The following is a 19474-nucleotide window of genomic DNA, read 5'->3' as shown; positions in this document are numbered from 1 at the left end:
AAAACGCATTACATGGTAGAGACAATAAACATCTAAAATTTAAATGCTAAAATAGGCAAGCAGAATTTTCAGTAAACAATACCTGCTCCAGCAATTTCATCACATCACAGATTTTGCATCCTGCACTTCCTCCCTTTTTGTGAAATAAATGGAAAAGCTGTTCTGTGTAATTGTCCAAATGTTCAATAAAGGTAGACTCCACATCAGCAGCTGTCAATTCTTTGAATTCTTTTTTGATCTTAAAAAAAAGAAAATTACCAAATTTTACTTATATTTACTTATAAATATACTTTGATTATTAATTTAATCGAAAAAACAACACAAAAACAAACAAACAAAACAATACAATAAAACTTTAAAGTTTTCAAAAGTCAGGCGGTACTGAAATTTTTACAATGAGAGTATACCAGCATTTCCCACCATGTTCACATGCTCAACAGTGTTTGGCCACAATGATAATGGTTTAAAGCTCAGTAAAAAGCACCTTAACAGATACAAACAGGAGCAGATATATAATAGATCAGCTGACAGACCTGGCTTCAATCACTCCTGTGTGGATCAGGGTTAACACGTTGTGTTGAGTCAAGCATGGTCATTTATTAAAAGCGTCCATTCGTTATACTGTAAATTGCCATCTAAACATTTAGACATGCGTTATTTATAAGCAGGCATAAGGAATATCATCTAACATTTGCAATAACTTACCAAAAGATGAACAGTCTTCTCCCGAGCTGATTTTCCAAAATGGACTCCTCAAATTGCACGCTGTGGTACAGCGTCACGTGGTAATCTGATGATCCTAAAATATTGGGTTCAATTGACTAAACCTCAAATTATTGCTAACTTTACTAAAAATTGCTAGTTGTTTTTCTTTATTAAATAAAGTAAACAGTGAAATCCAATATTTTATGTAACATTTGTAGTTTAAAATTAAGCAACGTCCAAAACTAAACTTTTTAAGTGAAATCTGAAATTAAGTGAAATCACCAACAACAACGACAAATTAATTTTTTACATCCTACTGAAACAAATAAAAGTACTGAATGACTTTAGTGTGAGTAAATTAGCAGCAAAAATTAATGTTAATATGTGCCCACTATTTACTCTAAAAAGTGCATTATCAAGAACATTTATGAGTGCCTTCATTCTGTTGAACAGCATAGAAAATATTTAGAAGAAAGCTGAAACCATAGACTTCCACAGTAGAAAAAACAAATACTATGAAAGTCAATGGTTAGAGGTTTCTAGCTATCTTCCTAATATTCTCCATTTGTATTCAACAGAAGAAAGAAAAACATGTTTTGAACAAGTGAAGGATGAATAAATGGTTACCAAACTGTCCGTTTTGGGGGAGCTATACCTTTAAATGACTGCTAACCACAGATCGCATACAGTCTATGCATTTTAAAAAGCGACACTCAGTGAGCATTAAGACCTGAAACATGATCCTATGGGATAAAAAACCTCAGCAGCATGTAACACACCCCGGCTTGATGCTTGGCCTCGTAAGTGGGATATTTACCATCTCCCCTCCCCCTCCCAAGGCCTCATCCTGCTCTCAGTGGCAGGTAGAGCCGCAATCTCAGTCATTCATATTTAATTCTAGCGGAGTTTCCGGCCAGACTAATGCGCTATTGATTGTGAGTCTCCCATTACAGTAGGGCGGGAAGGCAAAAAGAAAAGAATCCCAAAGACCAAATGCAGGCAGGAGAAAGATGAGGCAGTTCGGGACTGACGATAAATCAGATACCAGCAGGCAGGCAGGGAGCCATCTGACATTTAAGAAATATGGCCCATACATTTAATAAATAGAAAATAGATGGTTTGTGTGCAGAATTTTTTTTTTGTCCCAAATATTTTCGAGGAACCCAGAATTCTATTAAGGTTAAAGTACTCTGTAAAAAAATAAATGCTACTTTACAGGTAATTGTCTGTATTTTTTTATTTACTGAATTTTCTTTTTTTTTCACTATACCGTGAGATGTGTTCTGTAATAAAAAATTCTAACATTAAATTTACAGTTATTGCTTGTGTTTTGGTATTACGTTATTTTTCTGTTTTTTAAAGGAAATTTCGAGTATTTTCAGACAGTGACACATAATTGTACGCTAATAATTACAGATAAACAAAAGTTCTGTCAAATTGTTTTTAGTACTATTGAAGATAGTAATCATATGAAGATAAATGTGAGGTTAATAATGTCAAATAATAGCCTATTGTTTGTAGGCTGCATATAATGCATGCACTATAAACTATAAAATGTTTATTTTACTACTCTTATTTATATATGAGTAGTAAATGGGTTGGACTTAAACTTCACAGAGTTTGACACCCTTGTTTTAATGTTTAGTTTTTTGTAATGTATAATGCATATTGTATAAATGGCTCTAAATAGCTGTTATTCCAACTCTAAAAACTGTTTATGGAAAAATAGGTTATTCTTATAAAATAATCAGTGGCTAACAATGTTGCCATGCTAACTGTAACAATTGCTACACTACGCTACTGTAACCAACTACAACTACCAGTATGCGACTCGCACACAACAGTTCCTGACTCTCACTGATTAAACACACAGCCAGAAGCTCATTATGGACTGATTTCAAGGACCATAAACTCATATACACATCTGCTGAGTCTTGTTAAACTGTTTAGTGAGCATTGTTTTCCCCTGCCGTGTTTGACCATTTGCTTTGTTACTTTGTTTGCTGCCTTTACTCTTGGAATGATCCGTATCCACCAGTTTGTTCCTGTTTCAACCTTTCATTGCGAAATGATTGTCTTAATAAACTGCTATTTAACCCTCAACTTTGTTGTGCAGGCGTCCTCACATGACACTAACCATGTTTTTGTTGTTGATGAGTAAATGTGTTATTTGTAAAAAATAATAATAATAATAATAATAAAAAAAATATATATATACATATATATATATTACAAAGCTAAACTCGCTTTGTATATGTATATACAATATATATATATATATACATATACAAATATATACTCATTGTTGATGAGTAAATGTGTTATTTGTAAAAAAAAAACAATATATATATATATATATATATATATATATATATATATATATATATATATATATATATATATATATATGTATATATATAGATTACAAAGCTAAACTCGCGCCCTGTCTGTGTGTCTGCGCTGTGTATGTGTGTGTGTGTACCTGTGTGTGTGTGTGTGTGAACTTTGTAACAACATTGTGTGTGACTCATCGTTGCAACTCAACACAACCAGTGCTTCAAATTAGGGATGTCCCAATCCGATATTGATATCGGAAATAGGTCCGATATTAGTCCAAAAAAACAATATCGGACTGCGTTAAAAATGTCAGATATAAGCAGTCCGATGCGCTCTAAACTCCGCTACAGCTATTCTATCCAGCAGCATAAAGAGCCAGCTTGCAAAGCCCACGTGATCACAACACTGCTTGCTAGCAAAGTCCCTTTGAGATTTTGAAAGTCCCTTTTAGTGCTCTTCACACTAAGTTATGGTGTATTACGATACAAATCCACTGTGCCGGTAGCACACGCTGACGCTATCATCAACGGCACATCTCTGGTTTATTTACTTCACATCAAGCAACCTTTACATTGTTTTGTATATGCTGCTAATCAACGCAAGCACCGATTGGCGACGAAGCGCACATTGTGCGTGCCTCATTTAAAACGTCTACTTTACAATCAGTACCATCGCTCCCTATACACAGAGTACTGATGCATTTTCTTGTCGGCTTAGTCCCTTTATTAATCCGGGGTCGCTACAGCAGAATGAACTTATCCAGCACGTTTTTACGCAGCAGATGCCCTTCCAGCCACAACCCATCTCTGGGAACCATCCACACACACACACACACACACTCATACACTACGGACAATTTAGCCTACCCAATTCACCTGTACCGCATGTCTTTGGACTGAGCACTCGGAGGAAACCCACGCGAGCGCAGGGGGAAAATGCAAACTCCACACAGAAACACCAACTGAGCCAAGGTTCGAACCAGCGACCCTTTTGCTGCGAGGCGACAGCACTACCCATTGCGGCCTTTTTGAAAGATCAGTAATATAAAATTAGTCAAATTACTGGAAGCCTCAGGCCAAATCATTTTTATAGCATGAATTCATTTATGATGATTGTCTTCTGAATGTTAACAAAGTTTTTGTTTAAAAATACACTTTTTAATTCTTAAAAACCACAAATGTCTTTGATTTATACTGCCAGCAGGGGCCAATCTTTGTCACCATAGATTATAGTGCAAGTTAAATTCACATTTTGGTTGTAGTATACACATTAATACACATTATGAAGAGTGCTTTACTTGCCCATTGTTTTAATAGTATGTCATGAGTTTTTCTTTAAATGACTAGTTTCTTCTGTTTTGTACATGGAGGTCAATGCTGAAATTTGTCACAAAAGAAGATGAGGTGGAATGACCAGCACTGCTCCAGAGGCACCAGCAGCTGCAGAGGTACAGACAGAGGCTGCAGTACTGAGGACCGTCCATCTCTGCAGGAACAGAGAAGTTTTTATTTCTTACCTTTTGTAAATGTTTGAAATTATTAATGTTTCTGCAGAAGACTGGTCAGTGTTTATTTTAATGTAAACTATTATTTTGTAATGTAAATATGTGAATGTTTGAAGTATAATTTTGAGTGCTTAAAAGTATATTTATGTATAGAAATAAATAAATACCTGTTTAAATACATATGTTTGTGTGTTTTTGTTCCTCTGTGGGGGCACCACAGTAAAAATTCGCATAGGGCACCCTTTTGGCCAGCAGCGGCCCTGGTTGCAATTCGGTTATGGCATATCGTGGTTGATCCAGTGTGATACCCAATTCAACACCAGCGCTTCCCACACATAACACTTTACCTCAGCGGTTCTGTGCGAGTGAGAAACTCCACAGACTCGGATGCTCTGCTGCTGCAGACCCACAGAGACACGCTGGACATCTGACTTAAGTAGTAGCTTTGAGAAGAGCGCGAGGACACGCAAAAAAGAAAATCCTTTTAGTAAATAGACTGATCCAGCTCATTATTTAAGGTGACAATACATCCTTTTTTCCTGGATATGTCATCTATTTAGGACTTAAAAATGCATTCAGTCATGAATCCTAAATTGCCTAACATGTCCCGGATTCTGCTCTCGTTTTCTATAGCTGTCATGTAAAAGGTTTTAAAAGCTAAACATTTTTGTTGTTTTAATTGTCTGTTAAATAAGAATAAGAAATCATTCTTTTGCTGAGGGCCATTACATTTTAAAAGAAAGAATGGTGTTACTTTAGGCCAGAAGGAAAATTTTATGACTGTGTCAAGCAACTGTGTCTAAAAACACAACTGATACGATCGGTTATCTTTCAAATAGATTTTACAAAAAGGGATGAGCATGCACCCACAGTCTTGCTGCTTTCAAGACATCCAGAGTTGACTTATTACAAGCAGTGGCAGTTGCTTTCGCTTTAACCGTTCTTTGAACAGATCACTTATGGGTCTATCATTAACCATACGTGTGTGATCATTCTTTCATTATCACACAGTATGTTTTTACCTGCTTTCTTTTGTGTTAATATGGTTTAATGATTATTTTTTACAATACATTGCTTTAATGGGAGATTAACCCCCCATTTATGTTTAGTTAACTGGTGATCTGGGACCTTAAGGTTTTAGTTAAATTTAGCCAGGTCATATGACTGCATATGTTTGTTAAATAAAATGTATGGTATATAGCTATATTTTGCTTGTTTTGACACATTTAAATTTTGTGGCAAAACAAAAAAACTCTTTGTGTATGGTGTGGTCAGAGATAAATTAAGTAAATCCTTCATTTTTGGGCTCTGAAAATTATATGAAATAAAAACTAATTGTAATATATGAAACCCTGACCCATTTGCTCATGATTGTTAAGCAAGCTTGTACATGACACACAAAAAGTGAAATGAATGAGGAGGCATGTAGAGATAATGCAAACTCTAAATCAAGTCATTTTAGCATGTCAATGTCATGTTTATGTGTATAAATATATATTTTCCCAGCAATAAAATTGTGGCTAGTGAAAATGGCGAGGTCCTTGTTACGTTGGAAAACTACTAGCCACAGTGGCTTGTGATCAAAAAAGTTAATGTCAAGCCCTGTGTGCAATATATTATTATAAAATGAATAATGTTTTGTTTGGGAGCATTGGTACAGCCATAATCTTCTTATGACACAAACACAGATTAAATAGATCTGATCATGTTTGTACTAACCATACTGCACATTTTTATTAACTTAACAATAACTTATAACAATAACTCCTTACTTCTGCTGCCCAGTGTGAAAGATATTTTTCAGCTCGAAACTGGAATTCATCAAAAAGCTGTGTGTGAAATTGAAACTTTGGACACTCAACCTTTAGGAGTTGGTCAATTAAAAATATTTTTTTAATGTTCTTGCTCTCAGCTGTTTTTACTATTTGCTGATAACTGATGTGACCTTTAATTAGTATTTTGCACTTTAAAAATATATATTTTTGTTAATTCAGTTAATATATTTTTCAGGGTCTTAATATTTATTCTTTAATTATTTGTATATATTCTTATGTAAAAGGTTCACATTTATGCAACCAATAGTTAATAAATTGGTTTTTTTTTTTTCCATATTTACTGTTGCAGACTTTTGTTCTCAGTTTGATCTAGCTGTTCATACATTCTATTCAACGAAATAGATAAAAGTAAAGTATTCAATATTTGTGCTGATATCGCGCATTTGTTTCGGTATCAATTCGTACTAAAGTACATTGGTATCGTATCGGAAGTTAAAATGTTGTATCGGGACATTCCTACTTCTCATTGGTAAAGTTCTTACTGTAGTATTTTTCACAAATGCTACTTGAGATCTGCTTCCTTGAAGCCTGTCTGTTGTCTGACGCAGCCGAGGGAGGAGATTAGGGCATGCAGAAAGGCATGTGGAAACGGTGGGCAGAGATGACTAGCCTTAAAGGTGCAGTACAACAAAACCCCCACCTGAAGCAAAAATGTATGAAAGAGAAACTTATGCAAGGTATAATAAAAAAGCTGATGGGTGTTTTGAGCTGAAACTTTACAGACACATTCTGGAGACACAAAAGACTCATATTAAATCTGAAAAAGAGGTAACCTAGGCGCCCTTTAAGCCAAATCATTCTTTAAAAGCTTTTTATTCTGTTTTCGAATTTTATGCAATATTTAAAGATTTCATGCATAATTACATGAATTAATCTGTATAATCACATTATTTTATTTGTATAATTACAGTAATAATCTTTAAAATCACATTAATTAATCTATATATTTACAGTAATAATAATTATAATCACATTACTTTGTATAATTACATTCATAACCTTTATAATTACAGTAATAATAATTATAATCACGTTAATCAAGTAAATCAAGTAGAGGCTTAACTAGGTTCATTAGGAAAGGTAAACAGTTACAAGAAATACTTGTACAATTTTTTTTGCTTTGTTAAACATCACTTGGAATATATTTAAAAAAGAATTAAAATTTTAAAGAAGACTGAATAATTTTGCCTTTAAATGTATGCCATTCATATATAATACTTACCTTTGAATAAGCTCTACTGTGGCATTACTTGACTCCTAAAATACAAGGTTAAAAACATTAAAGAAACAACACACACACACACACACACACACACACAAACACACACGCACGCACGCACACACGCACGCGCACATACAAACACACACACACACACACACACACACACACACACACACACACACACACACACCACACACACACACACACAAACACACACACACACACACACACACACACACACACACACACACACACACACACACACACACACACAGAGAGAGAAAGTGCTGCAGTGAAATGTGTTACTCTTTCCTCAATGCTGACCAGCCATAAAAAACTGAACAGCAAAAAACACAAAATAATTAATTTATTTTTTAAAGTTTTTTAAAGTTTCAATTAATTATAAAAAATAAGCATATCAAAAGACCACACACATACTCTAGATATAGATAGAAACATGTCAAACACAGGCACATACTGTGTCAAACAAAAAAACAAACAAAAATAAAGTCGTCAACACCGAAAAACCAAAGGATGCAATATTTTATTGTTGTAATTATTAATTACTCAAAAAACTCTCATGGCAACAAACTTTCCTATTGTCTCTAATATAAATTCATAAGTGGAAACACAGCTCTGAAAAATAGTTAGCAAAAAACTCACAACTTGGGACCTGACAGTGGAGCTTTTGTGTGCGGATGGCCATGTGTAATATATTTTTTTGTGATTCCCTGTGATGATTTTTGTGCGCGTTACCTTCCTAAGGTGATGGAATTTAATGGTTTTTATGGGCATAAAACTGCTTAATTGCCAGAAAGATACATGAAACTGTTAGCATATGTACATTATGGCAATATGCAATATCTAATTAATAAATATACTTCAACAAAAGTAATGTGAGAAGTTATATAAGGAGAGGCTAACTAGCCAACAATATAGCTTTCAAGTACACAGTTCAAGATAACATCAATATAACTTAAAACAGCCTTATTTTAGAAACCCTCAAAAACATTTGAACACATTTCACTTACTCATTGTAGACTCTTATTTAAAGCCTAAAACATATCAGACTCTGCCTCTGAATTGATAGACAGAGAAGAGTTCACACTCAGCAGTAAACGAATCAAACACCTGGCTTCCTTACAGGGCCAGCATTTTCTGAAAACTTTCTAACATCTGTGTTTAGAATAAGACAGACAGCCTGTGCTAGTGTGTGGTAATGCTTAAATCATTGTTTTTTGCTTTTAAAATGCACGTCTCTATAAATAGCAACATAAAGCATCAGAGTAGATGGGACAGTAATGGTTGAAAAGTAATTTGCCATTTATTGTTACAGTTACTACCTGTAATGTGTACATAAAGTAAATTACTGTAATTTATTATTTGCACTACACAGTTTCATACAAAGTCTACTTCTTTTACAGTAAAATACTGTTTCCTTTCATTACAGCAAAACACTGGCTATTTTACAGTCATTTACTGCATAATCTACAATAAAGGTTGACAGTGTACAGTAAAAATCTTTAAAATCAATTTATTAATCTATATAAAAGTAAAGTTGGTTCTGTATTTTTACAGTTTTAGCTTGTTTTTTTTTCTTTGAAATGGTTATTTTTTGTAATTTAACAGAATATCTATGGAAGGCCTGCTGCCAGACTTTTGACCATTTTTTACAGAGTTTTTTTACAGTGTAAGTCAATGGCACATGTGTTGAGGGGCTCACATGTCAGAGGGGCTTTGCTTAGCTTTTCTAGATGTGCTCATTTATGATGCTCGTGCAAGTGATGGAAAAGCAAGAGACAGCGAGCTAGAAGGAAGAGGGCATTCTGGTGCATTGTGTATTTAAGGTTCTCTCCCTGGACACCAACGCAGACAAGTCAAGATGAAAGATTAATAGGCGAATCTCTATATTTAACAAGGTTGTGTGTAAAACATGCTCTCTAGCAGACATCAAGTCTTCACTCCCACCATCATCATGCAAGACAACGTATAGGAACTGGGAAATAGCTTCCGTGTTTATGTCTGTTGCACCTCGCGCGCTAACATGTGTGTGCCAACACATGCATGGCAAGCAGAAGAGAATCAATAAGTGAAAAGATGACAAGAAACGTCTAAGTCAGATTCTTCCTCCCACCAGCCTGTCTGCTCTAATAATAGCCTGGAGAAAACACAGAAAGGCAGAGGAGGAAAAACAAAGCAAGGGGAGAGAAAATGCCAAATAATGCATGCTGGGCTAAATCAGGCCAATATCCATTACCCAAAAAAATGCCCTAAAACTATGGGAAACCGCCGCCCCAGACCAAACGCGACCCCCACCCCCAGCTCCCAGAATGCTGAGGCACCTCGAGGGTCTGGGAGGGTTTTCCTTAGGCTCCGAGTCCACTAAACGGTGGCAGCACAGGCCCAGGGCATCCATCTCTCACTGCGCTAATCCCATCAGACTCAGCAGCTCCGACTCTCTCTTAAAAGCAAAGCGAAATCACATCAGCCTCTGAAAAAAAAAACACTCTCTCAAAGTCACGGTGTGGTTTCACATGCAGGAACGTTAGTAGGCTGAATGTGGGAAATGAAAATGAGCTAGCGGACATGCTTGGAATTCTTTATTAATTATTGGTGTTTATTATGACTGCCTAATCTTGAAAGCATTCTTATCACACCTTATCATGCATGCGCTGAAGTGCTAAAGAGAGAGCCAGTAAACATGTCCAAAACCCTCTTTCAGGGTTTGCGAGTTGGTACTTGTGAAACTCGATAACCGGCAGCATTTCATCTCATCAGGACTATTTGAAATTTAGCAGAAATACAGAAAGCACTTATGCCTTAATCTTGACTTTTTTTGACAGTTTTATTGGGATGACATTTTATTGACTTTTATTATTTTGTTTTGTTATTTGTTTTTCTGTTTTTATATATTTAACAATTATTTTATTAATTGTGTATTTATTTAAATAAGTTAAGTTAAACTAAATAAAATGAGATTTTTTGATACATTATACTCATTTTATTTTAAATCCAAGATAAAATTTAAAGTAGCAGTTGAAAAAGTTTATGAATTATTATGAATTATTTCTATATTAATAGTTCCACAATAGTGTTATTTTAAAATTAATAGGATATTTATAAATATCAGTGGTTCATTACGCTGTGGCGAGCACTACTTAAGAGACTAAGCTAAAAAGAAAATATACACACAGGCTCACCGAAATAGGACAATAGTAGATTGGAAAAACATTGACTGGTCTGATAAGCCCTGATTTCTGCTTTAAAGTTATCATGGTAGGGTCTAAATTTGGCATAAACAACATGAAAGCATAGATCTATCCTGCTTTGTATCAACGGTTCAAGCTGGTGGTGTAATGGTGAGGGGGATATTTTCTTGGCATATTTTGAGCCCATTAGTACCAATTGAGCAATGTGTCAATGTCACAGCTTACCTGAGTACTGTTTCTGTTTCTGTTTCATGTACATCCCTTTATGACCACAGTCATAGGCAGAGCGTATGTAAGGCTGGAGAAGGCTTACCCTCCCCTAGCCAGAGACCATGGAGATAGCAGCAAAGAAAAAACTGCATTGAAAACATGTAACGGGTGTTGAGGTGTAATATGAATGTAATTTAATGTTGATGATTAACAGAACACTCTAGCTATTGCAAGTTTGTCAATCAAATTTAAAGTCCCCCTCCGCACAAAAATGGAACTCTCCGGCCCCGCACGTTGCACTGATGAGCGCTATTTATTACTGGAGATCGCAGCTGCTCTGAAAACCAAACCAAAACTGCTGGTCAGCGGACTATTCTGATTGGCTGGTCAAGGACAAAAGTAATAAAATTATAAATGAGTATTACGAGGGAGGTATAGTAATATATTACACTGGTTTGACTAGTTTTCAGCATTAAATGAAATTGGTAGTTTCATTGTAGTGTTGTCTAGCCTCTAGTGTAGTAATCTTGTTTAGGCAATCGTTTGGAGTTTTACATTTTAAAGGTCAAATATTTATTGCTGAATTACAAGTTTAGTTTTCGATTAGCCTCATGAAAAAGAGAATGATTTCGGATTCTTGACACATTTTTTGCAATTTAACAACAAAGACAACATCAACACTTAATGCCAGGTCTAAAAGGAGGATTTTGCTGCATAAGGTAGGGCAGTGGTTAATATATATATTGACTGCCATGACAAAACAAATTTTTGTTTGTGAGCCAAATGCTACCATTAATCTGTAATATAATATAATATAATATAATATAATATAATATAATATAATATAATATAATATAATATAATATAATATAATATAATATAATATAATAAAATATAATATAATTGATATTATTATTATATACACTACCGGGAAAAAGTTTGGGTCAGTATAATTTTTAAATGTTTTTAAATAAGCTTTTGCTGATCACCAAAGCTGCATTTATTTAATTTAAAATACAGTACAAATTAAAAAATTGTGAAATATTATTGCACTATAAAATAACTGTTTAAAAGTTATTTATTATTTAATTTAATCAATCATTACAGTGATTTTAATGATGAATTTTCAGCTTTATTACTTTGGTCGTCAGAGTCACACAATCCTTCAAAAATCACTCTAATATTAATTATTGTTGTTGTTATTATTATTATTATTATTATCATTATTAATAGTAATAGTAATAAAAGCAAGAAGGTGTAATAATTTAATTTAAAACTGCATACAGTAAGTAATAAATAAATATTTATAAACAAGTATTTAACAAATTTTTAGGATTTAATAAATGCCGCCTTGATGAACAGAATAATTTAAATATATATATATTTTTTTCTATAAAATTAATAATAAAAAAATAATAAACCGACCCCAAACTTTTGACTGGTAGTGTAGATCAGTAGCTTAGTAAAATAATTTAATGTGCGTGCTGAAAATAATAGACCTTTGTTGATAGGTGGTGCTTTTGTTAAAACCTCTTCTTGGTCAGTTGCAAATATTTTTAAATGAATTAAAGGGCAGCGCGTTTATATTAGCCTTACCCTGAAGTTTGTTCACCCTTCGCCTATGACCACAGTGTACCCATCTTCTGACGTTTACTTCTAGCAGGATAACGTGCCATGTCATTAAGCGTGAATCATCTCAGACTGGTTTCTTGAACATGACAATGAGTTCATTGTACTCAAATGGCCTCCACAGTCACCAGATCTCTATCCAATAGAGCACCTAAGATGTGGTGGAACAGGAGAATTGCATAATGGAACTGCGTGATGCTGTTATGTCAATATGGACCAAAATCTCAGAGAAATATTTCCAGTAGCTTGTTGAATCTATGCCACGAAGGATTAAGGAAGTTCTAAAGGAAAAAGGGGGTCCAACCCAGTACTAGTAAGGTGTACCTAATAAAGTGACCGGTGAGTGTATAGATAATATATTTAATATATATTTTTTTTCCACATTTTTTTTCTATTTTTGTTTATTTTGTAATCTTTTTTGAAGGAATAGTTTTTGCTTGTTTTATTTTATTTTTAAAGCATCCATTCAAATGTAATGAAAATTAAAAAAAATTTAACAAAGCTGTTAAAATATCTGATTTGATTTTAGTTAAAACTTATTTCAAGTAATGTGGTTTTATGTTTTCAGGGTTAGTTTTTGTTTTGTTTTTATTCCATATTTCAATATTCTACTAAAATATAATCATAAAAGTAGAGGAATTCAGAATGATTTAATTGGCATTCATGAAAATCAACTGTGTGTTAAAATAAACACTTTCAGAAATGTGTTTTATTTTTAGTAACTGTAATTTTTGCTTTGCGACAACAGCAAGACTCAAGCTGTATGAATCATGTGTGATCATATTCTGCAGCATCTTTTGATCCAAAGAGCATCTTAAGCTTTAGTGGAAGAAGATCATCTGATGCGCAGAATGTGAAATGTTTCTTATCATAACATTCAGATTTCTCAGATCTTCACGTGATTTCATACTTTTGGATCCCACTGTATATATTTTAGATGCACTTTGACTAGTGTGATTTACAGCTTGCACATATTGTGGCACCATAACAAACTCACCATAACAGCATTCTATGAGTCAGGACCCTTTATAAAATACTGTCATAACAAATGCCAAACAGTGTATTGACTATGATTATATGAGCTGTCACGCTCGGCATAGCTGCCTAATGAGATTCCTCTTCATTATATGTTCTTACATCCTGTTCTCGTGCATTCAGTACGTGAGTGGAGGTCCAAATCATGCGCAAAACTTAGGAGTTACTATTAAGAAGCACTGAAATAAATTTAAGAATATTCAAGAGTAGTCTAGAGTGCTTATGATACTGATGACACTGAAATGAAATAGAATTGTTTTAAAATGATTTTAGTGCAGTATCTATCTATCTATCTATCTATCTATCTATCTATCTATCTATCTATCTATCTATCTATCTATCTATCTATCTATCTATCTATCTATCTATCTATTATGCTATCATTTTGTCTATCTATCCGTCTATCTATCAATCTATCCGTCCGTCCGTCCGTCCGTCCGTCCGTCCGTCCGTCCGTCCGTCCGTCCGTCCATCCATCTATCTATCTATCTATCTATCTATCTATCTATCTATCTATCTATCTATCTATCTATCTATCTATCTATCTATCTATCTATCTATCTATCTATCTAAGACGAGAGATAGGGATAAGGGGGAGTGCTATGGGGTAGAATTAGAATTGGGTTTTACAGTTTTTCTCAGTTGCTTTTGTGCACTTCTCACAACACTATTTACATTTGGACAACAGTTAATGCATTTCTCAACACAATTAGTACAAACTGCAAAACCTAGTTGATAACCTGCAAAAGCGTGCCACTTGCTCAAAATGGATAGCTCATTCCTCAAAAGAAAGTATTCATGTCAGTGAAAGTGTCAGTGTCCTCAAAATGAAAAGTCCTGACACCATTGTTTATTGAACAAGATAGTCAAATGACTTTGTCATGTTTTCATTTTGATGGTTTACTCTGTACATTTTTTCCAATGCAATAAAGTCAGATTTTGGTGACACTTCCTGAAAATGCTCAAGATAGCACTAGATACTATTTGCACAGCCTTTTGAAAACTACAGTAAAAGTAGACATCACTGCATTTTGTGAGGTATCTGAGTACAAGACACTGAATTTGGATGTTTTACATTTTTACTGCATTTGCTCTTTACAATTCTAATTTACAGTATTCACAGTAGTGTGCAAAAGACTAAATACACTCTATTTACAACAAACATAGCCTTTCTTTTGGTAGAGCTGTGCACAACTGTAGACAATATTGCAGTACATATTGGAACTGAACCTACAACATACAGAGGTCTGTAAATAATTCATGAAATTGTAAATAGTGTTGTGAGAAATACACCAGAGCCACTGAGAATATCTTTAATATGAAAGATTTAACATTTAAAAAGTAGTTAGCATATAATCATACATTATTGCATTGCACAATAAATAAATGGTTAACTACCACATAAATGTAGTTTAGTACCATAAAATCCAATAATGTAACATAAATTAAATTAAAACCATTACTGCACTTAATATATAGTGGCCAGCATAAATGAGTATGTAACGGAGGCTAGTTAGTAAAGTGCTATGCAGGTAAATCTCACTCCTCTGACCTCTAAAGCTCTAACGGCAAATGCTAGAGACCATGGTCTTTTAGCCTCTTGGTTAGAGCAACTGACTGCCATACAAAGAATTGCTAGTTCAATCCAAGCTCAGCATGGGTTGGGTGCAGTAGGACCGGTAAGTCACATGTGGGGGCTCGTCCGGGATGGGAGTAAGGTTTAGGGGGTGAGTGTAATGAAAGCCAGCTAGTAAAGTGCTGTGCAGGTAAATCTCACCTCTCTGACCTCTAAAGGTGCTCTACCTAAAATCCCTAGAGGTCATGGTCTTTAGCTTCCTTGTTAGAGCAACTGACTCCCATATAACGAGTTGCCAGTTAGATCCCAGCTCAGCACGGGTTGGGTGCAGTAGAACAGATGAGTTACACGTAGGGGCTCGTCCAGGATGGGAGTAAGTTTTAAGAGGGTGAGTGTAAGGGAGGCCAGCTAGTGAAGTGCTATGCAGGTAAACCTCACTCCTCTTCTAAAGGTGCTTTCAGCTCGCACTGGGTTTGGTGGAGTAGGACTGGTGGGTTACAAGTACACACCTCATAAACTCTCTTTTAAACTAATTTTCTCAATATGACTCTATACAATAATATATACATTAGGACTGCACAAAATATCGTTTGAGCATCGATATCGCAATGTGTGTGCCCTAAATAGTCACATCACAGGATTAGATTATGTATTAAAAATAAAAAAATAAAAACATTGTTAAATTAATTATTTTCGATGTAATTTTTAGTTTGTTAAATTTCTGTACCTGAATGCCGTTGAACTCCTGTTAGAAACCATCAAGCACTGTTTATTTCACTTTTATCTTTGCTCTGTTGTGTTTACATAAGCTTGTAATTTAAGATTTGATCCTAATCTATCTAAATAAATGCAATCTTTCCAAATGGCTGTACAAATCTAATGGTGAAATTATATTCATACTGCAATATTTAATCGAAGAAGAAAAAATATATCGCAATATCATATTTTTCCAATATTGTGCAGCCCTAATATACATTACATACTAGCTTCATGCAAAGATCATGATTAGATCATGGTGCAAAAGTTAAAACACCTAAATGAATGTGTTAGGGAAAAATACTTAGTTGAAATGTTGTATTTTGTTGTACATTTTTCTCTATTTCAGAAGTTGCTACAATGGAATGAACCGCAAACTATTCCAGCATATGTTTTATGTAGTAAATGCCCTGCCAGCCACAACACTGTACTGGGAAAAACCCATTAACACTCATTCACACACACTCATATACTACGGACAATTTATTTAATCAAATTCACCTATAGCACATGTCTTTGGACTGTAGGAGGAAACGGAGCACCCGGAGGAAACCCACGGGAACACTGGGTGAACATGCAAACTCCACACAGAAATGCCTCCTGGTCCAGCCAGGACTCGAACAAGTGACCTTCTTGCTTTGATACAATAGTGCTAACCACTGAGGTGCCATGCCACCTTATAGACCCTTTTCACATGTCCGGGTTTCTAGCGGAAGTCGTCATAGTTGGGAAAACTATGAGTGCAGTGAATGGGAGAAAACAACAAATAATTTTTTTACAACCTTATTTGCTCAAATAATAAAGGATAAACTCAATGATGATGTCATAAAGACTTTCAGAAAAAGGAAAAAAAAATTGTGCAAGACTGATGACGGCAGCCAGAGGAGAGAACAACGTCAAATTTACTGTCCTATCCCATAGACGCTGTATTAGAAACGACTCGCACAAGGGTGGTAATTCACTTTTTGTAATGTGAAGCAAAGATGATATAATGCATATGTAAATACATATAAATGTTCATAAGTTTTTTTTTTAAATTTAAGCATTAAAAACCTCCAAGGATTTAAGATGCTGATGACCGTTAAACGTATCATAACAGACTTGTCAAAAGGGTCCATTTTGAATTCACTAATTTGAATTTAAATGCATTATCTTTCTATTCCTAAAGACCTTGGGTGACCAAAATCTTATTTTAATAAATAAAACTGTTTATTAAAACTTTTTTGTTTCAAAGAACCATATGTATAGTGAAATTTATAAAAATATCAATTTTTAAAAAGCTGGTGTACTCATTTATGTTATGAACTCTAAAACCATATACTGACTGCAAGTGATGATGTATAGAGTGATGTTTACGAGTAAACATATTTAGTTGTATACATCCTACTGAGCACATTTTGATGTATGAAATAACATTACAAGCTTTATCCAAATTAAGCCATTTTAAAACACTGCCAATTGAAAATACAAATCCTGGAAAAAATCGTCTTTAGCGCAGTCATTTGAGCCATCCTAATCCGTTACCTCAGACCATAATAAGAAGGGATAACACTAGCTGTAGCAATGGAACACATCTGTTTCACACAATCATATCTCCTGCGCCGGTGCTAAGCAGATTCAGCGTGATCATAACATGCTTTCCACTCATAAATGTAAATTTACAATTTGCACATGTAAAACAGACACTTTTGAGATATTGGATAAAAAAACAAGAGTATATTGCTTAGTTTCATCCACCAGTCATCCCCACAGCGTTTGGAAGGCCATAAAAAGTGTCTAAAATCAATGATCATTGAAAGAGCACAAGAGAGACTCTTACGCTGTAATGCCACTGGGGACAAAAGTGACAGTCTCTTAATGGGCTCTTCTGGAGGGGCTCCTGAACATTAAAAATTATCAGCGAAATTACCGAAAGAGCTTCAAGCAACTGGCATGCTTGATCCTCTGCGTCGGGGCGGTGAATAGGTGCTTCAGATGCCCTCTTACCCACGGGCTGGATTCAGCTGCCCCGCTACCAGCGGAGACCCCCTAATGAGCCTCTGCAATTAAGTTTATTCATGTTAAGTGTGAACGGGGTGCGTGCGGAACTGTGGGCAGCTAACAGACCTGGGTTCTTTGTGCCACAAGTGCTGCCTTTATTCGGCTCACAAAGCAGAAAACAACACCCGCACCTATAATGGCGCCCTCGGCTGGGTCTAAGAAACGTGGCGAGTTGACAGAGCAGAGTGGGCGGGGTTAAGACAGACTGACAGCGGGACCCATCTCCATCCTCTTATTAACGCTTAACGAGTGCCTTCCTCATGCAATATTCATCGCCACTAATATCATCCAAGCTCTGAGCTGAGCTGGCCACTTATGTAAGGCAATTATGTAAAATATCAGACAGGGCCCACACTCAGAATCTGACTGGGGTAGAGACGCGGGACGAGAACCGAGAGCAAGAACTGAAAGTGAAAGTGACCACTAAAGGGAGGAGAGGACAGAGGGGCAGGATGTGTCAAGATTACCAGAGAACACTTGGCCAGAAATGCGCAACCATTGGAGCTCTCCGGATTACCCAAAGGTTAACGAGTTTGAACGCCTCTGCCCACTCGCCCATCTCTGATGGTTTCCCAAGAACTCCTCAAGCAAAATATATATAATTGTGTGTATTATGCACAGACACGAGAAAATGCTGTTTTTCTGATCTGCATTACAGCACATTTGCCCGCCAACGACAATACCACCCACTCGGTACCTCGCTGACTCCTGATGCCTGATACCTGCGCGGTGACTGTCTACAATCTGCATAATCAAGAGAAGTTGTGTTGAAGACGAGCGCCACACAACCGTTTCCACAAGGTCACCCAAGGCCGGTGCAGATGTAGGTGAGGTCTCCATAAACAGACTGAAATAAACACATCCTCCGCTGGGAACAACAACCCCCTCACGCCTCATGCATTTCCATAAGCCTACATGCATCTCTTCCAACTTATGGAGACTCGCACCTACCAACATCCGCACAACAAAGATATACAGAGCGCGCTCCCTCAGGTCAAGGCCCTGTGGGGGTCTGTGCAGAAATAGGTCATTTGTCACACATCAAGTCCTGGGGCAGGAGATGCATTATAGATGAGACCAAACAGCCTGTCTCGGTGAGCTCTACCCACTCCCTGAGACTAGAAATGGGGGAAGGGAGCTTGAGATAACAACCGCTGCAATCACTGTGTCGATGTTTAATATCAGCACCAACCGGGAACAATAAGGAGATGGGTGCATTCATGTTCACATCTTACCAGTCAAGTATCATCGAACCGGCTTGATAACCACACCTCGTGTAATAGCTGAGCAGATAGTTGTCATTTTAAAGCGTTGGCCTTTGTCGATTATGTAATGCGCACATTCAACACATGGTAATATAGAAACGGTTATGTCGAGGTTGTTTTGTCCAGAGATGACCTTCACACAGTTACAGCC

The 19474-nt window shown here is 35.7% G+C and overlaps 1 long non-coding RNA gene across 9 annotated transcripts in view; it reads right to left on the bottom strand.

Moving 5' to 3' along the window:
- The window catches only part of LOC103910324 (uncharacterized), a 42268-nt gene that overhangs the window by 1083 nt on the left and 21711 nt on the right, over nt 1-19474 (bottom strand). Inside the window, exons 1-6 of one of the 9 annotated variants that reach the window (XR_012401194.1) lie at nt 9946-10064; nt 7604-7638; nt 4344-4527; nt 706-799; nt 534-621; nt 83-238 (exon numbers count right to left, since the gene is read on the bottom strand). This is a non-coding gene — a long non-coding RNA (uncharacterized lncRNA). Of the gene's footprint in view, nt 1-82; nt 239-533; nt 636-705; nt 800-4343; nt 4528-7603; nt 7639-9945; nt 10095-19474 lie in introns of those variants that run through there. The other 8 variants (XR_012401195.1, XR_012401196.1, XR_012401193.1 and 5 more) reach the window with 8 other exon arrangements.

This window comes from Danio rerio, chromosome 3, assembly GCF_049306965.1.
Source record: "Danio rerio strain Tuebingen ecotype United States chromosome 3, GRCz12tu, whole genome shotgun sequence".
Taxonomy (NCBI): domain Eukaryota; kingdom Metazoa; phylum Chordata; class Actinopteri; order Cypriniformes; family Danionidae; genus Danio; species Danio rerio.
This window is presented reverse-complemented; position numbering and strand designations above follow the sequence as displayed.